Below are 23289 nucleotides of genomic sequence, written 5' to 3' on the forward strand. Positions count from 1 at the left end.
CAAGAAAGACTCCTGTGCTACTTGAGCTAAAGGAGTAACTGTACTAGTTAATAGCTTCAGTAGGCATTTATCCTTTATGTTGACCGGGCACTTAAGTGGAATACAACATACTGAGAAAGCAATAACACTCTTCCTGTCAAGGGAAACTTGGCCTTAGCAACCAAAGTCTGTGTTTGAAATCTAGTATCTTTCCACCCCACAAGGTAACAAATGAGAGCTTTACACCATCAGAAAGAGGAGATTCCTAGTGTTCCAATGTGATTGCAACTAGCTTGTAAGTCTTAGAACTTCCCAAGATATCAGACTTCAAAATTATAACATCTTTCTTCCCTCCCTAGCTCTTTTTTTATTTATAAATGTAATAAAAAGTTTCTCATCCCTTCTGCTTCTCTAAAGACAGTTTACATTATTTGAACAATAAACCAAAGCCAAATCAGCAGCAAAAACTCCAGCCAAATCCCATCCATGACAATTCAAAAGGTAGGGCTTTCCTCACTAAAACCCAACCACCCATAACCAAATTTCCACTATCAAACTCACCCTACTCAGACATAAGGGGAAAGGACAGGGCTCACATAGTGGCCTCCCAATGAAGAATCCCAGACTTTTCAGACCAAAGATAGTGCTTCTACATAAGTGAAGGCTCCTCACGGAGGAAGCTCAATCCCCAATCCCCTCTATGTCAGATAAAAAAGAATCCAGCTCACGTGTCTCTGCTTAGCAAAGTATGGCAGCAGTCTCTCATGTAGGAAGGCCCCAAGCCAGTTGGGGCTTCACAGATTAAAGCCAAAATCTTAAAATCCACCCAGAAACCAACAGGCAGGCAGTGCACATCATGGAATACTTGTGTTCTGTGCCCTCATTAAAGTATACCATTTACTAAGTGGGCTGCTCTATTCCGAATCAACTCAAGTTTCCAAGTTAACCTGAAGTGTAGCCCCATTGCAAGAATCTAGCCTCAACATAATAAACACAAACTACTGCAGTTAGACCCACACCCAAGATAAATGGTTGCAGGTACTCACAGACTGCAAACTTGAGTAACAAATGGCCAATGCACTCACTCAATAGATCATCTTCATCACAGCATTTCGCAGTTTCCTGCAGGAAACATCACTTTGGTTTTATCTGGATAGAGCTTCAGCCAACTCTTGTCCAAGATCCAGCCACTTCCAAACACTAGGGCAGTCTTTCCACAGTTATGGTACAGTCAGGTGAGACAGTGCTATTGAGTTGAGGTGTTGTCAGCATATTGAAAGCAAGCAACAATAGACTGTGGTGCTAATTCTTCAATCAGCACCATATACAGACTGAACAAGATTGGAAACAAGATGCAACCTGGTGGAACTCCAAACCATAGCACCCTATGGAGGAAGAGCAATTGTCCCACCTTAGAGGAACACTTAAGAAAATAATGAAGTCACTCAAGAGCATCTCCATTTACTCCCACTACAGTCTGCAAACAAATCAATACCCCCTCTGGTCATCAGTATCAATGGCTGCTGATACACCTGACAATATCAGCATAGACATCCAGTCTTTGTTCATCCCCAGACTATTTACTAATGCCACCAGCACAATTTCTACCCATATACCCAGATCTGTACCCAAAACATCAAGGAGGTCTGAGGAATCTAAGTATGTAAATAGTTGTCTCACCACCACAAACTTCTCTATGATCTTAACCCATAATAGAAGATGTCATACTGGCCAATAATTAATCAGATTGATAGCATCGAGGGTTGCCTGGGAAGCAAATGTTTCAGAGTTGCCTCCTTAAGAGACCACCTGAAGGGAAACATTGACAATCCCCACTAAAAATGGACCCCATACTTCTTTACTACCCTTTATCATGCAGGAAGGACAGACATCCAGAGGAGAGGTATGAGTTATAACTTTTTTTTTCCTCTTCTGTGCAGTGAACTAGTGGCAATGAAGTCTGTCCAGCTTTACAAAAGGGGATATGAAAAATAGACATTTTTGTAAATCTGTCTAAGACATTTTGAAAATAGATTTTCTTTAAAATACAAGCCGTATGCAGAATACTTTGGATGATACGATGGCATGAGGTTTTTATTAGCACTTGTTAGGAATAACCTGCATACATCACACGTGACTTATTACTTATGATTAAAGTGGCCATTATAAATTGATGCCAAAATCTTGTAACTCCAGAACACCATCATGTAGTCTCTCACATATATACACAAAAGTAGGTATATAGTGTTTCTGGCCAAAATCTGAACTGACATTACAAAATCTTTACTGTTGACAATATCAAAATAAAAATCCGTATAATGGACAGTTCTACCAGGTTCTTCTTATCCTACTTACTCTCTCCTCCAATTTCTGCAGGTCAAGATCTTCAAAAGTGGCTTGTTACTTTGGCGGGGGTGGGGGAAGGGAGAAGGAGACTATTTTTGAGTGCCAAACTTGAGAATTATTAAGGGTGCCTGATTTTTAGAAAGTACCAATAACCCATATTCTGGATGTTTCTCTACAGCAAATTACTGCTTGGCAACTTAGTGTGCTGAAGATTCACACCCTACTTTGCTATGCACTAACTTGCTCTGTAGACAATTCTTCTTCAGACCCCATAGTTTCTACAGATTGAGGCACCCCAAAATCACAAGTCGTTAAAAATTTTGACCTAAAAATATAGCCCGCTTCCATTGACTACAGTGGGCTTTCAATCAAGCCCATACAGAACAAAAATCACAGTATAACAATAACTGTTTTAATAATACTCACGCTTAAGTAGAAGTGAATTGTTAAAGTAAAATAAATATTTATGTATAACAGTCTAAGAAGTACTGACCTAATCTTTCTTTTGCATCTTGATATGTGCAGCTAGGCAGTGGATTACCAATATTTATATAAGATGCCCTTTAAAATTAGTACATAGCTTGAATTTAGAAAGGTCAAAAGGAACAATCTTCATTCTATTCTCAGACATTTAGTAAAACCTGACCTTCCCAAGTGTGTTATATGTCCTCTACTCTTACAAGATTTAATAAAGGCTGCTCCGTCCATGCAGCTTTCCCACACTTCTCAACAGAAAATTCTATAACCTGAAGACGTTGGAGGTATTTAAACATAAATTTATGAGACAGGAGTAGACCAACAAAAGATTTAGAGCTAGCAGAGAATTCATTTCAAAACAATGGCTTTTTTATTTATTTCTGTTTTTACAGTGAATCCAAAATCAGAAAACATGTGAGCATCAGTATACAAATAACTCTCTATTTTGGGGTCCTGAGAAGTTTCGGCAATTGCTTGTAGTGTAATGAATGTTTGTAATTCATTAGATTCTGTTTAAACATGCAAAGCACGCCATGACATCAACGATGTTCTCTTTATCTCAATAAATAGGCTATTACACTTAATATACTTCCAGTTAAGCCAGCATGGTTAAAATAAGTATTTCTTGTATTTATTCTAATTTTAAATTGTGTATTCATATTTTAATAAGATTTAAATTAATTGTCACATCCCAGACAAGATCGCGCTCTGCCAATTATCCCAATAAGCTTCAGAATCTTTATAGAATACTATCTACATATTATATCTTCTCCACAAATGTATCATTGTTTATAAAATTTTGCAAATGATAAGATGTGTAGGCCATCTAAATAAACTCAAAATTGTCATGGACAGATCCTTCACAGATTTTCAGTTCATAGCTGTCAATCTTCTTACAGCTGCTACATAACAAAACAACAGTTCTTTTCTTCATGCAGACAAGCAAATTCAATAAACATTGATAAAGCCTCTTTTGCAAAAGAAAGAAAACCCTGCATCTCCAACAATCTATTAAACCTTTTTTTATTTACTTTTGAACTTCTACATGATTTTTAAATCATTCATACAAGTTGTACATATTTTAATGCTGCATTTAATCAAATATGAATTTTGCAAAACATGAATCTGCTGATTGCTAGACACACGTTTTGTTGACAAAAGTATGATCAAGACTATTAATGAATAAATTCATTAACAAAGATAGATGTACTGACTTACCATTCACATTGCATTATAATTTGGAGTCTGTGGAACAGAGAATGCAAGTAGTATGCAAGGAGCTAAAAGGGCCATTAAGTGTAGTCAAATTTATATTTCACTTTATCTCAATCAAAATCTGCTTGAAACAGTCCATGTTATTCTAACATTTGAAAAGAACAACAAATGTACAATAGAAAGATCAATGCTGTGCGCAATAATATAAAGTCAGTGCTCTAAAATGAAGAGGGGACAGTAGAATAGATGCTTTTTTTTTTTTTTTAAAGATGGAGACAAACTGAGCACTAGTTAGAAATACTGTTAAAGGTTGAATTAGGGACAGACAGCTACGATGACAGGCAAACAAAAGCATTTAATCAATAAAAATCAATGTGAAAAGGACAATAAATTGAAAATTAAAACAGATTGCTACTAAAGAAGAGAAATAATAAATGGGTATATTGATGATAGATAAAACAGACATCTAGCGCTGGTAAAATACTTATATTTAATTTTGTAAGTCACTTCTGAATTTCCTATTTCTTCAAATAAATTACATCACTTTCCATAATCATAACACCAGTTCTATGTCATGGATTTTCCCTTTGAAATCAAGCTCTGAGTTAGAGGTTTTCATATAACTAAGTGTTTCTCCTGGGGGCTAGAAATGAAGCTTCAGCAGATTGGAGCACTTAGCAAGTCCGTCAAGAACTGTCAAACCAAAATATATTCAGGGCATTAGATATGTTAGAGTCCATTGGGATTTATACCCAGCACCACTTGATGCACATGAACAATTTAGTGTTAAGAGTTGTACCAGTTGTTACCAAAAGAATTTTTTTTTTTTAAATCACTAGCATCTTGTTTAGCTAAAATCAAACACCCTTTGTGGGAGAAGTAAACAAAGTGACCGGGAGATAGAATTATAAACAGGAAGGGGAAACTGTATGCGTGTATACAGTTACACACATTATTTGAAAGGCATGTGTGTGTGATATATGTGCATCAATACTGTATTGATTTATTCTGCTCTGGGTGCACCTGCATTAATGTTAGGGGGAGTTCATGTGGACACTGTGGAGTGGGGAGAGGAATCTTTAATAGCATGTCTATGATCTACAGCAAGATCTGAGAAGTGGATAACATCATTAAAAAATTAGAATTCCTCAGCCCATCAAGTAGAAACCGCTGAGCACTCCAGCTGAGAGAATAATTGGAAAGTGGAAACATCCTGAACGAATTAAACCAAGAGAAAAAACATTGCAGTATATAGGTGCAAACACATACACAGCGCATAGAAAGAAAAGCACATACCGTATTATACATATTTCTGCTGAGACTATATACACTGAATCTCTTATACCAATATTTTAAAATTTAAAAAATCTATTATTAAACTGCCTCCCCCTAAAATGCGTTCACTGGCTTTACAGAGAGGCTTTCATTCATCTCCAGGCGTGTGCTTCCTTTACGGTGGGAACAGGCTCTAAGTTTTACGCTCAAAGCCAGTAGCTGTCTGCTTTATTGAGACAACTATTATCATAACCCCTCATCTATTCTGAGATTGTGGTGAGGAAGTCAGTTTTACCCCCAGACCAATCCTTCTCAGCAAAGTACAGAACCCTGACATCTCCTCACGTTTAGAGACCATCAGCAGCGTCCCTGTCTCTCGGCCACTGGCACGGATGGAAATAACACTGCAAAACAATGAGCCAAGAGAAGAGAGACCCACCCAGACAAATGCAACGAAACCGACCAAACCCAGAAAAAGAACGGACTGTCCCCCCAACAAAAACCACACACACACACTTCTTCTCTCTCTCACACATAGGACTTTTCCCACGCAGATTCTCCCCCCCTTTTTTTTAAATGTAGCAAATCTTTCTACTCACTGACATTATGATCCAGCACCTATGTAACCTCAGGAGGACTCTGTGTGTGTGTGTGTGTGTGTGTGTGTGTGTAGGGGTGTCTCCCCTCCAGACAGTCTGCATATATAGCTACTCTTTGGAAATAAAGATTGAAAAATACGAGGAAAAAAATAAGACACGGGCCAACTCACTCGCTTTCCTTCCCTCTCCCCCAAATCCCGAGGTGCAGCAGCTCCGCGTGGGACCGACGCTGACCCCCACCCAGGGGGCTGCGAGCTGCAGCCCCACACTGGGAAGTGCTCCTGTTCCCCACGGCTAGGTCGGGGAGCCCGGGAGCGCTGCAGCCGAGCGGGCAGCGCTGTCCCCGGCATGGCAGTCTGCTAGCGAGGAGGACAGACTTACTTGGGGCTGCGGCTCGCTCAGGAAAGCACCTGCTCCGGGCTGTGACAGCGACGACAGGCAGACGGTGCAGGCTCAGCTCCCGGCACGGCAAACTCCCGGTCCGGCTCCCTCCCAGTCCCGGGTGACTCCACTTCAAACCCCACGCCCACCCCCCGCCTCCCGCCACTCCCCGCGCCTAACGCCCCTCCGCGGCCATTGCCTCAGCGCCCCACGCGCGTCGCGTAGCGACCTCCCTGCCGGTAAGCGCCCCCCACCCCCAGCACCTCACGCGGGTTCCGGCCGCAGCCTCCAGCCTGAAGTGAACCCCAGAGCCTCCTTCCCCTCAACGCAGTGCTCAGCGTCCCCTTCTCCCAGGGCCACCGCATCCTCCCTCCCTCCAGCCTGGGCCTCCTCCTCCGACCCAATCCCACCTCAGAGCCTTTACTTCCTCTACCCCAGCGCCTCCGCCTGCTTCCATCCTCCACTCCTCACTGGGTGTCTCAGTATGGCCTGCTCCCCCTCATCCCACTATTTCCTGGAGACCCCCTTACAGCCCAGTCTCCATCAGCCATGCATCACTTTTACACCCTCTCCCTTGTCCCCAAAGCAGCCCCCATCTCAGAGACACCCCCGTCTTGCAGCGTCTCATACCCAATGTCTCCTCTGCCCATGTAGATCCCACACCTGTGTTTTGCCTCATAGACACAGACCCCTCCCCTACACCTCAGTTGCAGTCTCCCAGGTAGTGCCTCCACAAGCCCCCTCTTAGGGCTATTGGAACCTATTTGCTCTTCATGGTGCTCCACAGTGGCAGGCTGTAGGTCAGAGGCCTCTTCTCTTCCACCTCTCAGTGCTTGTCCTTCCTTCATCCCATCCTCTTCCTCCTTGTCCTTCTACCTCTCCTTCCTGTCTGCCATCCTTTCTTGCTTTTGGCCTCTCCATTTACTCTGTCCCTCTCCCCTTCCAGTTTTATTTTCTGTGCCCTTTTCTTTTCTCCTCCACCCTGCCCCTGCAGTTCCCCAGTTTCTTTCGCTGTCCTTGTCTTTCTTAGTCCCCTGTGTCTCTACTGCCCTCCCTGTAATGCAATCCAATTCACTGGGCTTTTTAAAAATTCTTCTGAGGGTTGGTGACACTATCCATAATGAAGGTGCACTGACTGCTTGCATTGCCTACATCTCAGGGAATTCAACAGCCTGGCTGACTGAACCAGCTCCCCACCCCCATCCCCAGCTGACACACAAATGCTCTTCAGTAATCAATAAAGCACCAAGTTGGTTTAGCTGTGAGGAAAGATATCAAACAGAAATTTTCCTCTTCAAAATGTATTGTTTTACTTTGCTTCCTGGTGAAGTTTCCTGTTTAAATTTAAACACAAAGTTCTTCTCTTGATTTACCCTAAATAATAAAGAATACTAGATTTGGGCCAAATAAATTATTCCAGTTTGTGTGGATGTTTTCTTTTCTATTCATGCTATAGAGGTCAGGGTTTGAGCAAACTGGTGAATGTCATATGGTTGCACATTGAAAATGTATTTTCTCAGTATATAAATCATTGTGGGTTCACAAACATAGGCTGTGTTCTGAATTTTTGGCATCATTACCAGTTTTGTAGTGGCAGTTGTGCACAGTAAATAACTCAGTTATATTTCAGAGAGAGAGAGAGAGAGTAACTGGCTAAAGCAACAAAAAGGTGAGCTTGTTCTTGGACTCAACTATATTTTTATAAAAATTAAGAATTATGTGTCTGCAGTTGCTTTGTAAATAATGTCTGGTCTTAATTTCTTTGTTTTAATCCTGTTTCTGAATTTTTTTTAGAAAGATATGTATATGTTTGGTATCTATTTGAGTTCAGATCAACTGCTTTTGTGAATAAACAGAGGCAGAAGTAGATTACTAGATAACTTATTTGGTATAGCATAATTTATAATTTCTTTAAACAAATTACAGAATGCTTCTGTAAGTATAGGTACAATAGAAATTTAGAGGTGGTAGGGACCTTGAGAAGACATCAAGATCAGCCTCCTATGCTGAGGAAGGATGAAGTATGCCTAGACCACGTGACAGGTATTTGTCCAGCCTATTCTTAAAAACCTCTAACAAAGGGGATTCTACGACCTCTGTTGGAAGCCTATTCCAGTGCTTAACTACTTTATAATTAGAAAGTTTTCCCTAATATCTAACCTACATCTCTTGCTGCAGGTTAAACCCATTATTTCTTGTCCTACCTCCAGCGGACATGGAGAATAATTGATCACCATTCTCTTTATAAAAGCCCTTAACATCTGAAGACCATTATCAGGTCCCACATCAGTCTTCTTTTCTCCAAACTAAACATGCCCAGTTATTTTTTTATAATTATAAAGATGGGAGCAGTTATTGCCAAGGAGAAACAACACTAATGTTAGAATGATTTTGATATGTGTTAAGCCATTGAGCATGTCCAGTATACACTAAATGTTTTCCAAAAGCATAAGCAATGTCAGTCTGAGCTGATTCAAACTGACAAGAATCACGTTATATTGTATCTGGAGTTAGTGTTATGATAGTGCTCTATGTCTTATATCGATATAGATAGCACCAGAGGATGGCACTCTAAAATATGTAATATAGTTCCTGAATTTTATAATAATGTCTAGCTCTTAGATAGCACTTTTTATCAGTAGATCTCAAAGCAATTTACAAGGGCATGTATCATTTATCCCTGTTTTACAGATGCAGAAACTGAAGCACAGAGAGGGTAAGTAACTTGCTTAAAGTCACTGAGAAGGCAGGCCCAAGAATACAACCTGAGTTCACCTCCAGTGCTCTGTCCTCTAGGCCACAACAATAAAAATTTGTTGTTTACTGCAAATGGCTTCTAATGTACAGCTTTTTACATCACATCTTAAAGAGTCTCAAACAAATAATGAACCAGTTACTTCCTTCAAATGTATTGGGTTTGCAAAGAAAGTTAGTAGAAAAATTGCACCTGCTTAAACAATAGTTTGGCATTTTTCTAAATGCCATTGATGCAGCAGAGACTGACTTTTTTCACATCAGGTTTGGCAATGTTACAGGTACTTGTGGTTTTGACATGGGAGAAGAAAGAAAACAATGACTATTTGTCAGGGATTATAGATCGATTTATTAGGTACTGTAACACCATAAAAATGGTATTTATGAGACATTTGTTTTATCCTTGCAGTATGAACCAATTGATGAATATGTGACTAAAATAAAGACTAAAGCTGAAACATGATTTAGGGAATGATGTGACTGCATTTAAAACAAAAAAAACAAACAAACAAACCTCCTTTGTGGAATACATAGGGGTGAAAGTAACTTAGAGGACTTAACAGTACTCCAGAGTCTTGTGGAGGGGGAGGGGCCTCAACCAGAAGAGGCATGGCCTCTATCTGAAGAGATGGGTCTTTTAAATCCCAGGGCTTTTAAATCAGGATTTAAAGGGCTCGGGGATTCGGCTGAAGCTAGGAGCCCAGCCCTTTAAATCACTCCCCAAGCTACCAGCTGCAGAGGTGGCTGGGAGCCCTGGGGTTTGGGCAGGGGCAAAAGTAATTTACATTTCTTACCCATATGGTCAAATCACAAGCAACCCACCTCTCTTACGTACTTCATTGATCCCTCCCATTGCATGACATAGATAAAGGAAAATAAAGCTACTATTACTACTACCAGTACTGTCCGTAATAAGACTTTACTATTGGAATAAGCCTGAAAAAGTGAAAACTCACTGTCACATTTTTCTCCGTGTCTTCCCTCCTCCTCCAGCCAGGCTGCTGACACTAGGCTCTGTGCTTTTTCCGTGGCACTCAGCAGGTGCAGGGGCTTCCCTCTAGCTTGCAGCAGGGAGACCGGCTAAGGGAGGGAGAAGCCTGCCTCCTGCATAAGAACAGTTTAAACTCAGCTGTTCCCTGCGCAGTTCAGTAACATTTCAAAGAGGATCTGCAAGCAGTTTGGACATCACAACCATGATCCTCTGCTGGGGAGGGAATGGGATAGATTTGAACTTGGAAATGATTCCCGATTTTGATTGTGTTTTTTGTATATAGGAGATCCTCCTCATCCCACGGGCAGAAAAGAACTGCCCCTGCCATGGTCACACACACCCTCCCCCCCACAACAGCAACTGGGAATGAAATTAACAAGGATGCCAGAAATGGCTCCTAACCCTGGGGATTGAACTGTGCAGGGAACAGCTGAGTTTAAACTGTTCTTATGCAGACAGCAGCAGCAGGCATTTCAGCCAGTCTCCCTACTGCAAGCTAGAGCTTAGAGGAGAACCCCTGCTGTGTGTGTGTGTGGGGGGGGGGGAATGCAGAGCCTTTTCTGCAGCCTGGCTAGAGGAGGTGAGGAGAAGAGAAACCAATGTGACAGTGAGTTTTCCCCTTCCACCTGCTTTAATTAGCTCTGGATTTAAGCTGTGCAGCCAAATGCTTGTATTTGTTGTATATTGGAGAGATCCCCTCATCCCAGGAGCAGAAAAGGACTGCCCCTGCCATCGTCAAACACATCCTCCTCCTGGATACTGTGAGTGAAATTAACAAGATGCCAGAAACCACTCCTAACCCCTAGGGGCTGAACCACTCAGGGAGCAGTTGAGTTTAAACTATTCTTATGCAAGGGGCAGGCTTCTCCCTCCCTCAGGCAGTCTCATTTCTTACCAGTCCTCCGTACCTGCCCATACCAGCTTACTTTCACCTCTAGGAATACAGAATAACCAAGAGGGGCATGGACCACTGTGGAGAAGTGATTTAACTTCAGCCTGAGACATTGCCATTTGCAGAATCTGTTCCTAAGTGTCTCAGTTCAGAGTGAACACCATCTCATCAGGAAACCAGTATAATCTATAGTTCTGAAATTTGCTGCAGAATTCACCTATCATTGCAGAATCATGCTTCAGAAATCTCACTTTTTTTTTCAAATCAAGTTTCTAGTTCCTATGGTTGCAAAGATAACCTTTAACGTGTGAAGAAATTGTAAAATGATGCCCAGCTAAGTTTGTAAAAAGCTTTAAAAATTCCTTGCAAAGAAAACTGTAGGCTCAATAGGCCTGATTTTTTTTTACTGACTTTCATCTTATTTTTTCATTTACCCTTGCACAAAGTAGATGTAAAAATGCTACTATTCTGCTTAGTGTTCACATGCACATGGGGTAAATGATTACACAAGCTGCTAGAGCTTGAGAATCAGGTCCAATGATTGCAGATTGGTAAATACAGCTAAACATCAGTAGCAAAACTATCCTTTAACATGGATAATGGCATCAAATGAAATGTTATTCCAATATACGTCTTCAGATTAAAAAAAAAAAAAAGGACAGATGTAAAAAGGACAGATGTAAAGCAGAACTTGTTTCACATTCAAGACAGAAAATAGCAGTAAAAGGGCAAAAAACTGTATCTTATTTTAAAATTCAATATCACTTGATAACTTTCCACAAAGCAAAATGTTGATGTAGCACTTGTTTTAATCTTAAAACACTGCCGAGACATGAAGTTAGTTTAAAAAAAAAAATAGATGTTTGCTGCAAATGCCACCAGATAGCACAAAGAACATAGACATAATATGAGAATTTTCAGATGTTTTCCAAAGCTTAAGATATCTGAAAAAGAGAATACTACAATAAGTTAGGCAAATCAGTAATGCTAGTGAAGCAGACACCAAGAAAAATTCAATTTTCCTTAACAGATAAAGTAAAAAATGAATTTGATAATATGGAAACCTGGGATATATTTAAAAGGTAGAACAGCTTACAGAATGGTTTAGTTCTAGGGTTGTAATTGAAAAGGCAAATAAAGTATGGATATGCATTGATCCATGTGATTTAAATAAAACCATAAAACATTAACATTCTCTGATGAAAACCATTAAAGAAGTGGTAGCTATGATCTCAGAAGCAAAGCTATTCTCAATATTAGATGCAGGAGCTGTACTCTGACAACTAAAGTTAGATGAATCAAGCTCTAAATTAGTGACTCAATAGATGTACCATTTACGTTTTAAAACTTTAAATTAATGCCTTTAGTTATTATACTCTTAATATAGGTACTAAAGAATAATATTATCCAGAGTTTCAGGGATTGGGACATAAGGTTCAGAAATCATAATAAATGATTTAGGCCACAATCCTACAAGTTACTCTAATCAGTGCCCCTGAACCCGGACAGAGTGCCATTAGAGTCAAGATTTATATGTTTAACAAAGATGAGGACACAGTGAAAGGTACAGCAAATACACAGAGAACCTAGAATACTTAGAGGATAATTTTGTACTAAATTCTGAAATGGGCAGAAAGCTACTGAAGATTTCTGAGGATGGAAATGATATATTTATATTTCCATGTATGAAGGAGGAGATGATCAACTACAGTGTTGCTAACTCTTATGACTTTATCCCAAGTCTCATATTTGGTGTTAAAGCCCTAGCTCCTAGAGTCATGTATTATGGAGAATCTCAACTGTCATTTAGCCCACATTTGAAAAGAGTTTGAGAACATGAACACTCCATGCTCAAAAATCAGAAAACAAATTAAAATCTCATGATTAAGCCAATCTTATGATTCTGGATGCACAATTCATAATTTTTGAATGATTGGGATTCACAATGCTGCAACTATATATTTAACAAAAAAATCAGAGTGAAGTCTTAGAGAGAATGTAGAGTAATTGGAGAAAAGACAGCTAAATATGCTTTAGAAATGTTTTGGAGGAATTGGTAGGCAGTCACACACAAAGCAGCAGGAAAAATAAAATGTAAGTCCTTTGAATATATAAAAGTTTAATTAGGTTATTTAACAATCATTCACATTTTTCATTGAGATGACACAGTTAACCAAAAAATGTTTATGTCATAGATGCACAGGGTCTGGTCTATGCCCTAGCCCTTAACCAGTGTCTTGGGAGTACCCCTCTATTGTGCTGGACCTCAAGAATCCTCACTGTTCCACAGAGGCAGGCCTCCACAACTCCAAAACTGGGCCTTCAGGTTCCAGCAATCCCTGTTTCTTGCAGTGGCTCACTGCAGTGAGTCCAGCCAAGCTAGACTTTCCCCTGCTCCTTGCTTCAGGACTCAATGCTCTCATTAAGTATCTGCAATGACACCAGACAGCCTTTTCATAACAGTAAAAATATGTATTAGTTACTTGGAGTATAGCATCTGAAAGTCTTTGGGTCAGCATGAGAGATGCAGACTTAGGACAGAATTAATGTTGCTGAGAGACATGTGTCCTTTGTCTCCGTGTCCTTTGTTTCCCTGTCCCAAGAGAGCTGCCATGTGTCTGAACCCTACATTTTTTAATACAGGCACCTGTAAACCAGAAACTCAGGAGAATTTTCATTTTAGAAACAATGACACATGTTTCTGAAACAAGATATGCTCCCCAGGACCTAGCAGCTGATTCCTGAAATTGACAATATTATTGTCAGTTTCAAAGCTCCCCCACCCGACTAGCAGTGGTGAAACTGTTTCACCATTGCTATTCAGTGGTTGGCGATCATGAAACTGACAAGAATTGTCAATTTCAGGAAGCAGCTGATGAGTCTTCCAGCATCTACAGCTCTGGGGCATGTAGGCTGCCCCAGGGCTTCCCAATTCCCAGGCCAGCTGGCTCACTTTGCTGCCTGACTTTCGAGGTATCTGCCTCAGCAGGCTACAGGTATCTGGCAGCTCAGGGAGCTAGGCTGCCTGGGAATTTGCGAGCCCTGGGATCCTTAGTTGAGTGGGTGGGGGAAGAGAGGGAACTGCCTTGGTACTATGGACCTTGGAAGTCTAGAGTCCACAGCAGCCCACCAGAGGAGCTGGCAGGAAACTGGGCAGAACCTTACCTGGCAGGAAGTCTTCTCTTGTTACCCTGCCTGTGGTTCATCAGGCATTCATTGGACTGGATGTGTTTCCAAAACAACCTTTTTGGTTTGACAAATTAGCATTTCCATTAAAAAAAATTCCTATCCAGCTCTAATTGATACCAGTCCAACCTCCATACACTTGAAGCAACAAAATGAGACCCCCACACAACAGATTATTCTTATCATCAGATGCGGCACTTGCCAAGCCAATTTACGACAGTCTCAACAGTGAAGTGCAGAGCCTTCAGTCCACCATAAAATCTAGTCAGAAGGCAGTTGTGTGACATTGTCTTTGGCCACAACCGCATGTGGGATCCTCTTGTTGGCCCTAGTCTTGAAGGCAAATGGATCCTGGCCTGTTTGAATTAGTTTCAGAAGGGCCCAGGAGTGCCATAGCAAATCAAAGCTGAGTACTTGCATGGTTTGGTCAGTTATAAGAGACTGGCTTATGAGATGCAATAGATTATATAGATGTTCATAATATTATCCTCTCTCTTCTTCCTTATATGCTTTGATCAGCAGTGAGTAGTTAGTAATACTGACTGTAACAGGTTGCAGACTCACCTCTGTGGCACCTCCTGCTGGTTGCTCCGGGAATGAACTCTGTCCTAGCCGTGGAGCACCCTCTGTGGGTGGTGTCCGCCTGTTGCCTGCTCTGCTGTGCTGTCTGGGACTCGCATTGCTCCCTGGCTTGCAGCGTCCTCTTCTGTGCCCATTTGGTTCTTTCCCTTTCTAGAAGCATCCACAGTCCTCAGTCTTCACCTGCTCTCATGGTCAACAGCAGCCCCAAAGTCTAGTCCCTTGCCTCAGGGCAAGCCACAGTCTGCATTGGGCTACTTTCCTCCACAGCCAGGTACAGTGCAAGTGGGAGGATGGGAGAACCCAGGCCCACCCACTACTCTGGGTCCTGACCCAGGAACCCTCTGGCAGCAGTTATGTCCTGCCCTCCTCCTCTCCCCTCTGCTGCTTGTGATCCCTGGGCCACTTCTCCTTTGGCCCTTGTATCTTCATGGCCCTTTCTTTCAGGGGCCTCAGCCTGGCAGGTATCAGGCTGGAGCCTTGCCAGCACTGCTCTATCTAAAGGTGCTATCCCTGGAAACCAGTCCTCCTCCCTTTCTTGTCAGGGAGAGACTGATTTCTCTTTTGCTTAGCAGCCTTTATATAGGTCCTAGGCTGGCCCTGACTGGCTGACCTTCTGCCCTTATCTGATTGGCTGGGTTCTGCATGGCCGCTCCAAGGGCTGCTATTAACTCTTTGTCTGCCAAAATGGGGCAACTGCCCCACTACACTGACAAAGAATCATTGTTGGACATCTGAGTTTTCACCTCTTAGATGAATGGCATTGGTCATTCCTCTGAGTTACTATTTCAGGTTCTCTGCAAACTCAGGCTATCATCACTACATAAATTACACTTGCGTCACAGAGTTTTCTTCACAACCACAATAGTGAGAAACACTTAAAAAATGAAAGAGTCTGGAACACAGGATAGCACTGTAGGAAAGGTTCAGTGTATCTTATTAACATGTACCACCCCAATTTGAACCCTGTTTCCTATTACGTACAGTGTTTAGACTTGTAAAGTTGTTTCTTTTTTTAAGAGCTATAACAGCAATATGCCCCATTTCAAGTATAGGATATATCTTCAAACTGACTGAATCTTTCAAAACTTAGGTTTGAGTACTCTATGCGCTTCAACTACTTTTAAAATGTGAATCATGAGGATGTGCACTTTCAAAAAGGAGGCAAAGTCATACAAGGTGGCACATTCTGATTTCAAACAAAAAATGCGCATAATAAGATAGAAAATAAGGTTTTGGGGAAAAAAGCATGCAGCCCCCTGGATAGCAGTAACCTAATTGCAGGGCTTTGATTATGTGCTAGTTCTCTATGTTCTGTTAGAAAAATGCATATAAACAATAGCAATGGGCACATTTCATAATACTTATATGTTAGCTCATTAAGCTAATGATCATTTGCTTCCTCTAAATTGGTGAAGAGCATTTTTCCTGTTCTCTTAAGTGTTAGTTAATAAAATATTAATAACTAACTCATAAATGGTTAAACATATTGAGCGGTGGAACTTTAGGTTTCCTTTTTACATTTTCTAATACATGAGTAGAAAGATTGATTTAAACTAAAACCTACACTTAAAATACACACTCATGTCCCTTTTGCTCTTAAGAATGGGATCCACAATAGCAAACACAATTATGTCAAGAGTTATATTGCTTAGCCTGCTTTATATTACCACTTCACACCTTTAACCCCACTAAGTGGACAGTAGGGTTTTCACTTTGGTTACATGAATTATTGTGTAATAATACTACTCCATCACCTGCGGACATTTATATTGGCTTACATGTAAGGCTATATTTTCAAACTCTGAAACAATGTTATGACTTTATTATTTTCTTATCCTTCTTTCCCATTGAAATGTAAAGTGATTAATGGCAGAATACAAATCATTTAGATTTTCAAGATATGAAATTATTTAAAGTGTCAATTTCTGCACCTCTCTGTGCATATAACATATAAATATGCATACTTTAATTTTACCTAAAATGACCCAATGTCAAACTCAAAAAAATTGCCAAACCATCACAGAAATTCAACTCATCCCAAACACCAACTGAGGCTCAGGTTTGAGTGAATCAATGGATCTTGCAACATGACCTTAAAGTCAGGAACTCATGGTCTGTCAGACCAATTATGGAAGCAAATCTCAGAGTCAAAGGTCCTCCTCTCCTCCACTCTCAACTCCCTATCTCCATCCCTAGAGGTACTAATATAGGGACAGTGTGCAAGAATACCCCAAATGATCTCAGCTTCTGGAGCAGAGCAAGAAGATAAGGCAGTGCCTAACAATCAGGACCCAAACCCTATAGGACTTTACAGGTTAAAAGCAAAAAGTTGAATTACACTCAGATACCAAATGGAAGTAACTGACATCCATAGAATACTGAGTTTTTATGAGAAACACCAGCAACAAGTTGCAAAATCTTTTGCACATATATGATAATTACTGTAGGGTTCACTAACACATTAATGGATGACAGTAAGTGATTTATCCTGTTAGGTTATTTTTATTCTTGATATGTTAAAAGTAGTAGGTTTTAACCAATTTTACTTACTATAGAGTTATGTGTAGCCCATTTAAGGACAGTTTTGCAGTAGTTCTATTGGACAAAATCAACCATCCTTCTTTCTTTGGGTATATCTACATTGCAGCTGGAAGCATGCTTCCCAGCCTGGGTAGACAGACACACAAACTCTGTTTGAGCTAGTGTGCTAAAAATCACAGCATAGCACAGGTGGCTGCCCGGGCTACCTACCCCAGCACATACCCCCCTGGTAACTTTCTCCTCAGGTGGCTAGCCTGAACTGCCACCCATTCTACCTCTGATTATTCTGCTATTTTTAGCATGCTAGCAAGCATGTTGTGTCTATCTACCCAAGCCAGGAAGCACACTTCCAGTTGCAGTATAGACATACCCTTTGTCTATTGTATAGTCTTTAAAGGATAGCTCCAGAAGCTATATAATGATTTTCTAGCACCTCAATTACTGTATTCCCCTCTATCGTATCCATACTGGAGCTGTATGTCCAGTTTTCTATTCCTGTTTAAATAGCTCAACTCCAGGCTGGGCCAAGGCCTTCTTGATTATCTGCAGGCTCCAGCCTGTCCCTTAAAGAAGCAGTAGTACACTCTTTCACAGTGACCAATCACAGAGCTTGAATGCTGAATCAAGAATAAAGAATATTTATTTAAAGGCATAGTTACAGTAGCAAACAATTTATGATCATTCAATAGGCTGAAATTTGTTCATAAAAATATCTGGCGAACAAATGCTAATAGCAAACAAATAAATGGATCTCACAATCTGTTCAACCAATTTGCAAATAGAAAAAAAAATGCCTAAATTTGCTGAACAAGTTGTTCCTGTGAAAAAGCCGGGAAAGTATTTGAAATAATTAACAATGGCCTACTTAGTTTTTCGTAACAGTGCACAGAAATGCCGTATAGATAAAGCTGTTGAACTCAAAGCTAATCTTTGCAATTGATAAGAGAGTATCACTACAGACCATGGACTAGTTGGTTACTTGCTTTTGAATTTATTGTATTAGCCATCAACTATCCACAGGATTGTGTTTGTGTGTGTGTAGAGGGTGTTACGTTTGGACAAAAAAAAGACATAAAAATGAAGTTTAACAAATTAATATCCAGTTGCTATAATGAGTTGTCATTGGTAAGGATAATAGCAATCAACCCAGCATGAGCATGGTACAGTAGTTCTAGGATGAAAATAGGCTGAGACCTGCAAATCAAGGATTAATACTGAGAGTCTTTTGCTTTTCCCAAGAGAACTGTAGCTGCATATCAGATCTTAAGGTCTTGCCCTCAGTTATTTTGCCTGAGAAATTATCCTCGGATCATTGATTCTACTAATACATGGGTAGTAGATAATATGTGCTGCAGAATATAAGAACTGACTTAGCAGTTACAAGTAGGCACCTGTCATGCAAATAGTAGTAAAACAGAAATTCCTTAATGAGCAGCTCATATTTGTGTTAAGCAGCAGAAATTGATCTTTTTCCTCAAAGATAGACTATTTTTATTTCCTTTCTGAGCGAGAATTTAGAGATACCCCTTTCTTTTTGAAGAACAGCAGAGTATGAGAATGATCTTAATTAGTTGATCAGTTTTCAAAATATCGATAAGAAAGCGTGCCCATAAAAGTTAGGTTTCTCCTTGACATCTTTTGAAATCTAGTGTAAGTTGTGTTAAAGCACATTCAGAAATTTAAAAAGTGCAAATCCTACCACTGGTTCAGCTTTGACTACGGCTCCACTGTAGCAGAATGAATTAAGAATGATTGCATCATTTACATTCTAAGTTTAGTTTTCAAGTATAGTTGATTTTGCTTAAATGAGAATCCCGTAGCTATTTTGTAATTAGGACTAATAATTCTCTGCAGTTCATAATTGGTCCAAAACAGGTGTTTTTTCCCCTCTCTCCTCCCTCCCCCGCAAATTAGATACATTTCCAGCCTATGCTTTAAGTGTGAGATTCTAAAGAATTCTGCTAAGCATAACACACAAAATGAGGATACAGTATTTATAATAATTTCAGCCTAAAACTCACTCAACATGCTGACACGTTGAATTTGGGCTCCATTTAGGCCTAATTTTTAGATATATCCACAATTCCAAGTGAAATCAGCGAGAAATGGAGGTGCTCAGCACCTTTGAAAATCTTCTAACATGGTTTGATAACATTTGGTGAACCTCAGTAAAGACAATGCAGTGAATTCAAATAACCAGCAGAAATAAAGTAGGGGAACTGTACTGCTTTTCTGTGTAAATTGTGCCCACTGTAGGTAGATAGATTTCTGACTGTATTCTTGAGACCCAAAGCTGAGAATTTTCCCAGTATTATCCCTAAAGGTGGGGCTCCCTTTTACATTGCCTAATTGCCAGGAATCACACAATACTTCAAGGGGTCTCCCCCTTAAAGTTTCTGTCTGATTAATCTTCCCTCCATTATTATAAATTTGTGTCTGCTTTGAAAGTGGTAGCGCCTGGCAATCATTTATCATATCTGATTGTTCTTCAATGATTTGAGCTCAGACAACTTACCTTATCATCAGTGCAGGCAATTTTTATGTAAAGTACTCGTATTAACTATAGGAGATCTGATGGCAGTTTTAAAACCTTTCTGCATTAATAGCCTTTCCGCTGCATTTAAGCATCCTGTCTCTTAGATGCTGTGACAAATGTGACACTGCTATTATATGTCCTAAGTACCCACTTTGAATGGTGACAACATCTATTCTTCAAAATGGTAATTGCCTAATGCAATCTATCATTCAAATTTATGTCCACCTAGGGAAAACTACATCTTTAAAATTACATGAGTATTTAGTTAGAAATACATAATTAACCAGTTACCCTATTGGAATTACTTTAGGGGAGTTCCATACCACATGGTGACTCTCAGATACAATACTTGGCATCCTCTTGTTGGAAAATTGGGGCATCAATTTTTCAAGGTCCTTATCAGTTCTAGAAGGGAGACAGTATGGTTTAGTGGTTAGGATACTGAACTGAAACTCAGGAAACTGTGGTTCTTGTGGTGACTGTGCTGCTAACCTGCTGTGTGACCTTAGATCAGTCACTTCATTGCTCTGTGCCTCAGTTTCCCCTCCCACCCTTCATTCGGCTTGTTTATTTAGACTGGAAGCTATTTGGGGCAAGATTTTCTGTGTCTATCAAATAAGGCCCTGTTCTTAGTTGGGGCCCATAGGGCTACCATTGCATAAAGAAATTAAAATCATTCATTCACTCCCATGGATGCTGAAGGCACTTGGCATCTCAGAGGCGCTAGCTGAATCCTCACACAATTGGGCCATTGGAGCTCAACTGAAAAATTACAAGTCATTTGAATAGGTAAAGATTAATGAAAACAGAAGAAAACTGCCACAGCAAGCAAGCTGTCCTTATTTCCCCCTTGCAAAGCAGCCACTAGACTCAGTAGTTTTCATCTACCCATCAATTACAACTTAACACCTCAAACCTCAAAATAAAAAGAATCATCATCAGAATAGTTACATTATAGACAGTCACTAGGGCTAAATTACATTTTGTTAATTGAACTCTTTCAACAGAAAATTGTGTTTGACCACATGAGAATTTTTGCAAAAGGTATCAGCTCTCTTGGAATTTTTATTTTTTTTTGTTTGAAAAAAAAACAAAAAACACCTCAAAACTTTCCAGTTTTTGCAGTTTTAAATCTGAGAGTATTTAAGTGTTTGGCAGGTTTGGGGGAAAAAAATTCAGTCTTCTCTTTTCAACAAAAAGGTCAAAATTTTCTGTAGATTTTTTTTTTCCAGACAGTTCTAGCAGTCAAACAGGGCCTCATCCAAAGTCCATTGTAATCAATGGAAAGACTCCCGCTGGGTTTGGATAAGGCCTACAGCCAGTACATAGCCAATAATAGTGACTAAACGTATGTCTAGCCTTTAAAGATAAAAGTGACTTTGAATAACCTCCTTCCTCCCATTTTTTCTGTACCATACTAATTGTGGGCCACTTTATGGACATTCTGCTGCAAATGGTCCTCAGGGTTTAGCTCTGAAAGGTGCAGAGCACCTCAGTTTATATGTAAGTCAACAGAAGCTGAAAGCAGTCAGCACTATTCAGGAGATTCTCAGTCCCTTGCAGTATCAGGCCCTAGATGAGAGAGCAGAGGTGGATTTACTGTGAAACAAACAGTACGGTGATAGGGCGACTCCCAAAATCTCATCTGCCAACCTGCCCCCAAGTTCCAGTCGGCAGTGCAGCAGGGCTTAGGCAGGCAGGCTGCCTGCATTCCATGGCCAGTGGCCCCATGCCACTCCCAGAAGTGTCCGGCTGCTGGCATGTCTCTGCATGCCCCTGGCAGGGGCAGGTGGATCTGCGCCCTGCCCCTACCCCAAGCAGTGCATGGAGAATCACTGCCCCTTTCTTCCAAGGGGCATGCAGAGATGTGCCAGCAGCAGCGCAGCAGGGCTTAAGCAGCTCCCTGACTGCGCTGTCTCCCTGCCATGCCACTCCTGGAAGTGGCCGGCATGTTCCTGCGGCCCTTGTGCATTGCCCCCGCTCTGAGTGCTGACTCTGCAGCTCCCACTGGCCGAGAACTGCGCCCAGTGGGAGCTGTGGGGGCGGCACCAGCAGGCAGCAGTGCACAGAGACCCCTCTGGCTCTCCCCCCTACCTAGGAGACACTGCTAGAGGCATGTGCTGGTCGCCTTAAGAGCCACACTACCCCAGGTTAGTCCCGCCTCCCTGACCCCTTCCATACCCCCAACCCGCTGCCCGAGCCCAGAGCCTGCACCTCCTCCTGCCCTGCAACCCGCTGCCCCAATCAAAGTACCTCACTTTATTTTCATTTACTTCCTATTACTTATAATATAGGAGGAGGAGGAAGAAAAAAAGAATGAAAAGCAGGGGGGTGGAGGGAGAGATAAAAATGTTCTTTTTCTTGGCTGGGTCCTGAAATGAATCTGCACACAGGGCCCCACTATCTCTAAATCCGCCACTGCAAAAAAGGGTGCAAATGGCTCTCTCCTCTCATCCATAATTTTGCTTGCACTGCTGGAAGTAGTAGAAACTACTGAGGTTTTTCTGGGCAATCCATAGCATTGTGCCTTCTGAACCCAAGCAGGGCCACTCTCGGGAGATTGTGCCTACAGCTGTACAATAATATCCTGCTTTTCAGTATGTTTCTTCAGTCAACGCTGTTTGGTCAGTATACCTAGTCCACATCCCCAGCATCCCACTCCCTCAGCAGGAGGTATAATTGTGCTCCATATGCTATACAATGATCATTTATTCTAGCCTTAAATATTCCAGGAGGAACTGCTGTTATATAGAATGTAAAAAGTATATGCCATATACAATAGATTTTTTTTAAAAAGAAAAAGTCACCTCTATTCTACAGTGCCTTTACAATTCTTTCTATTGTTTTAGCAAAAAGTTTTCTCTTCTTGAAATTGAAATGACTGCATTAAATGACAATTATTTGACATGTAACTAAACAGGACGTTAAGAATGATATATTCATCTGAATTCATAAATGTGCAAGGGCTTATTTAAAACCTCCTCAAGGCAGATTCATGACTATGCATTTTATTAGCATAAATGACATGATACTGGGCAACATAATGCACCCGATGAAAGAAAGATTGAAAGGCAAAACCCATCATCTAACACAGATGAGAAGAAGGTTTGAAATTTGTAAATATCATTGTAATAAACTAAAATAAATATACTGAAGACTCAATCTTGCAAAGTGCTGGATTGAGTCCTAGAAGCATTACACAAGCTTAGCTGATCTTCCTCTGCATTGAGCATAATAGATTTGTTATAATCCTATCCCATATAATGGAAGGATATAGGTCTAAGATTGCTAAAGATGCTCGGGCAAAACCTCAGCTGGTGCAAATCGTCATAGCTCCCTTTACTTCAATGGTCCTATGATAATTTACACCATTTGGAGGATTGGTCTAACTATATTCAAAGCTGACTTTAGAATGTCTGGTGATATATTGCTGCAGCTCCCTCTGGTCAGCATTCACAAGTCCATCAGATGTCTTAAGGTTCCTACAATCGCACAAGTTAATTCTTGCACATGTTTTTTGCCAACTAATGCAGCC

General features: G+C 40.7%; 1 protein-coding gene across 2 annotated transcripts in view; it reads right to left on the reverse strand.

Moving 5' to 3' along the window:
• The window catches only part of SEMA6D (semaphorin 6D), a 658493-nt gene that overhangs the window by 296558 nt on the left and 338646 nt on the right, over positions 1-23289 (reverse strand). The window contains exon 1 of one of the 2 annotated variants that reach the window (XM_030577940.1): positions 6273-6364. The exons of the other annotated variant lie outside the window; for it this stretch is intronic. The gene's annotated coding sequence lies outside the window, so the exon portion shown is untranslated. Of the gene's footprint in view, positions 1-6272; positions 6365-23289 lie in introns of those variants that run through there. 2 annotated transcript variants of the gene reach the window in all.

This window comes from Gopherus evgoodei, chromosome 10 (assembly GCF_007399415.2).
Source record: "Gopherus evgoodei ecotype Sinaloan lineage chromosome 10, rGopEvg1_v1.p, whole genome shotgun sequence".
Taxonomy (NCBI): domain Eukaryota; kingdom Metazoa; phylum Chordata; order Testudines; family Testudinidae; genus Gopherus; species Gopherus evgoodei.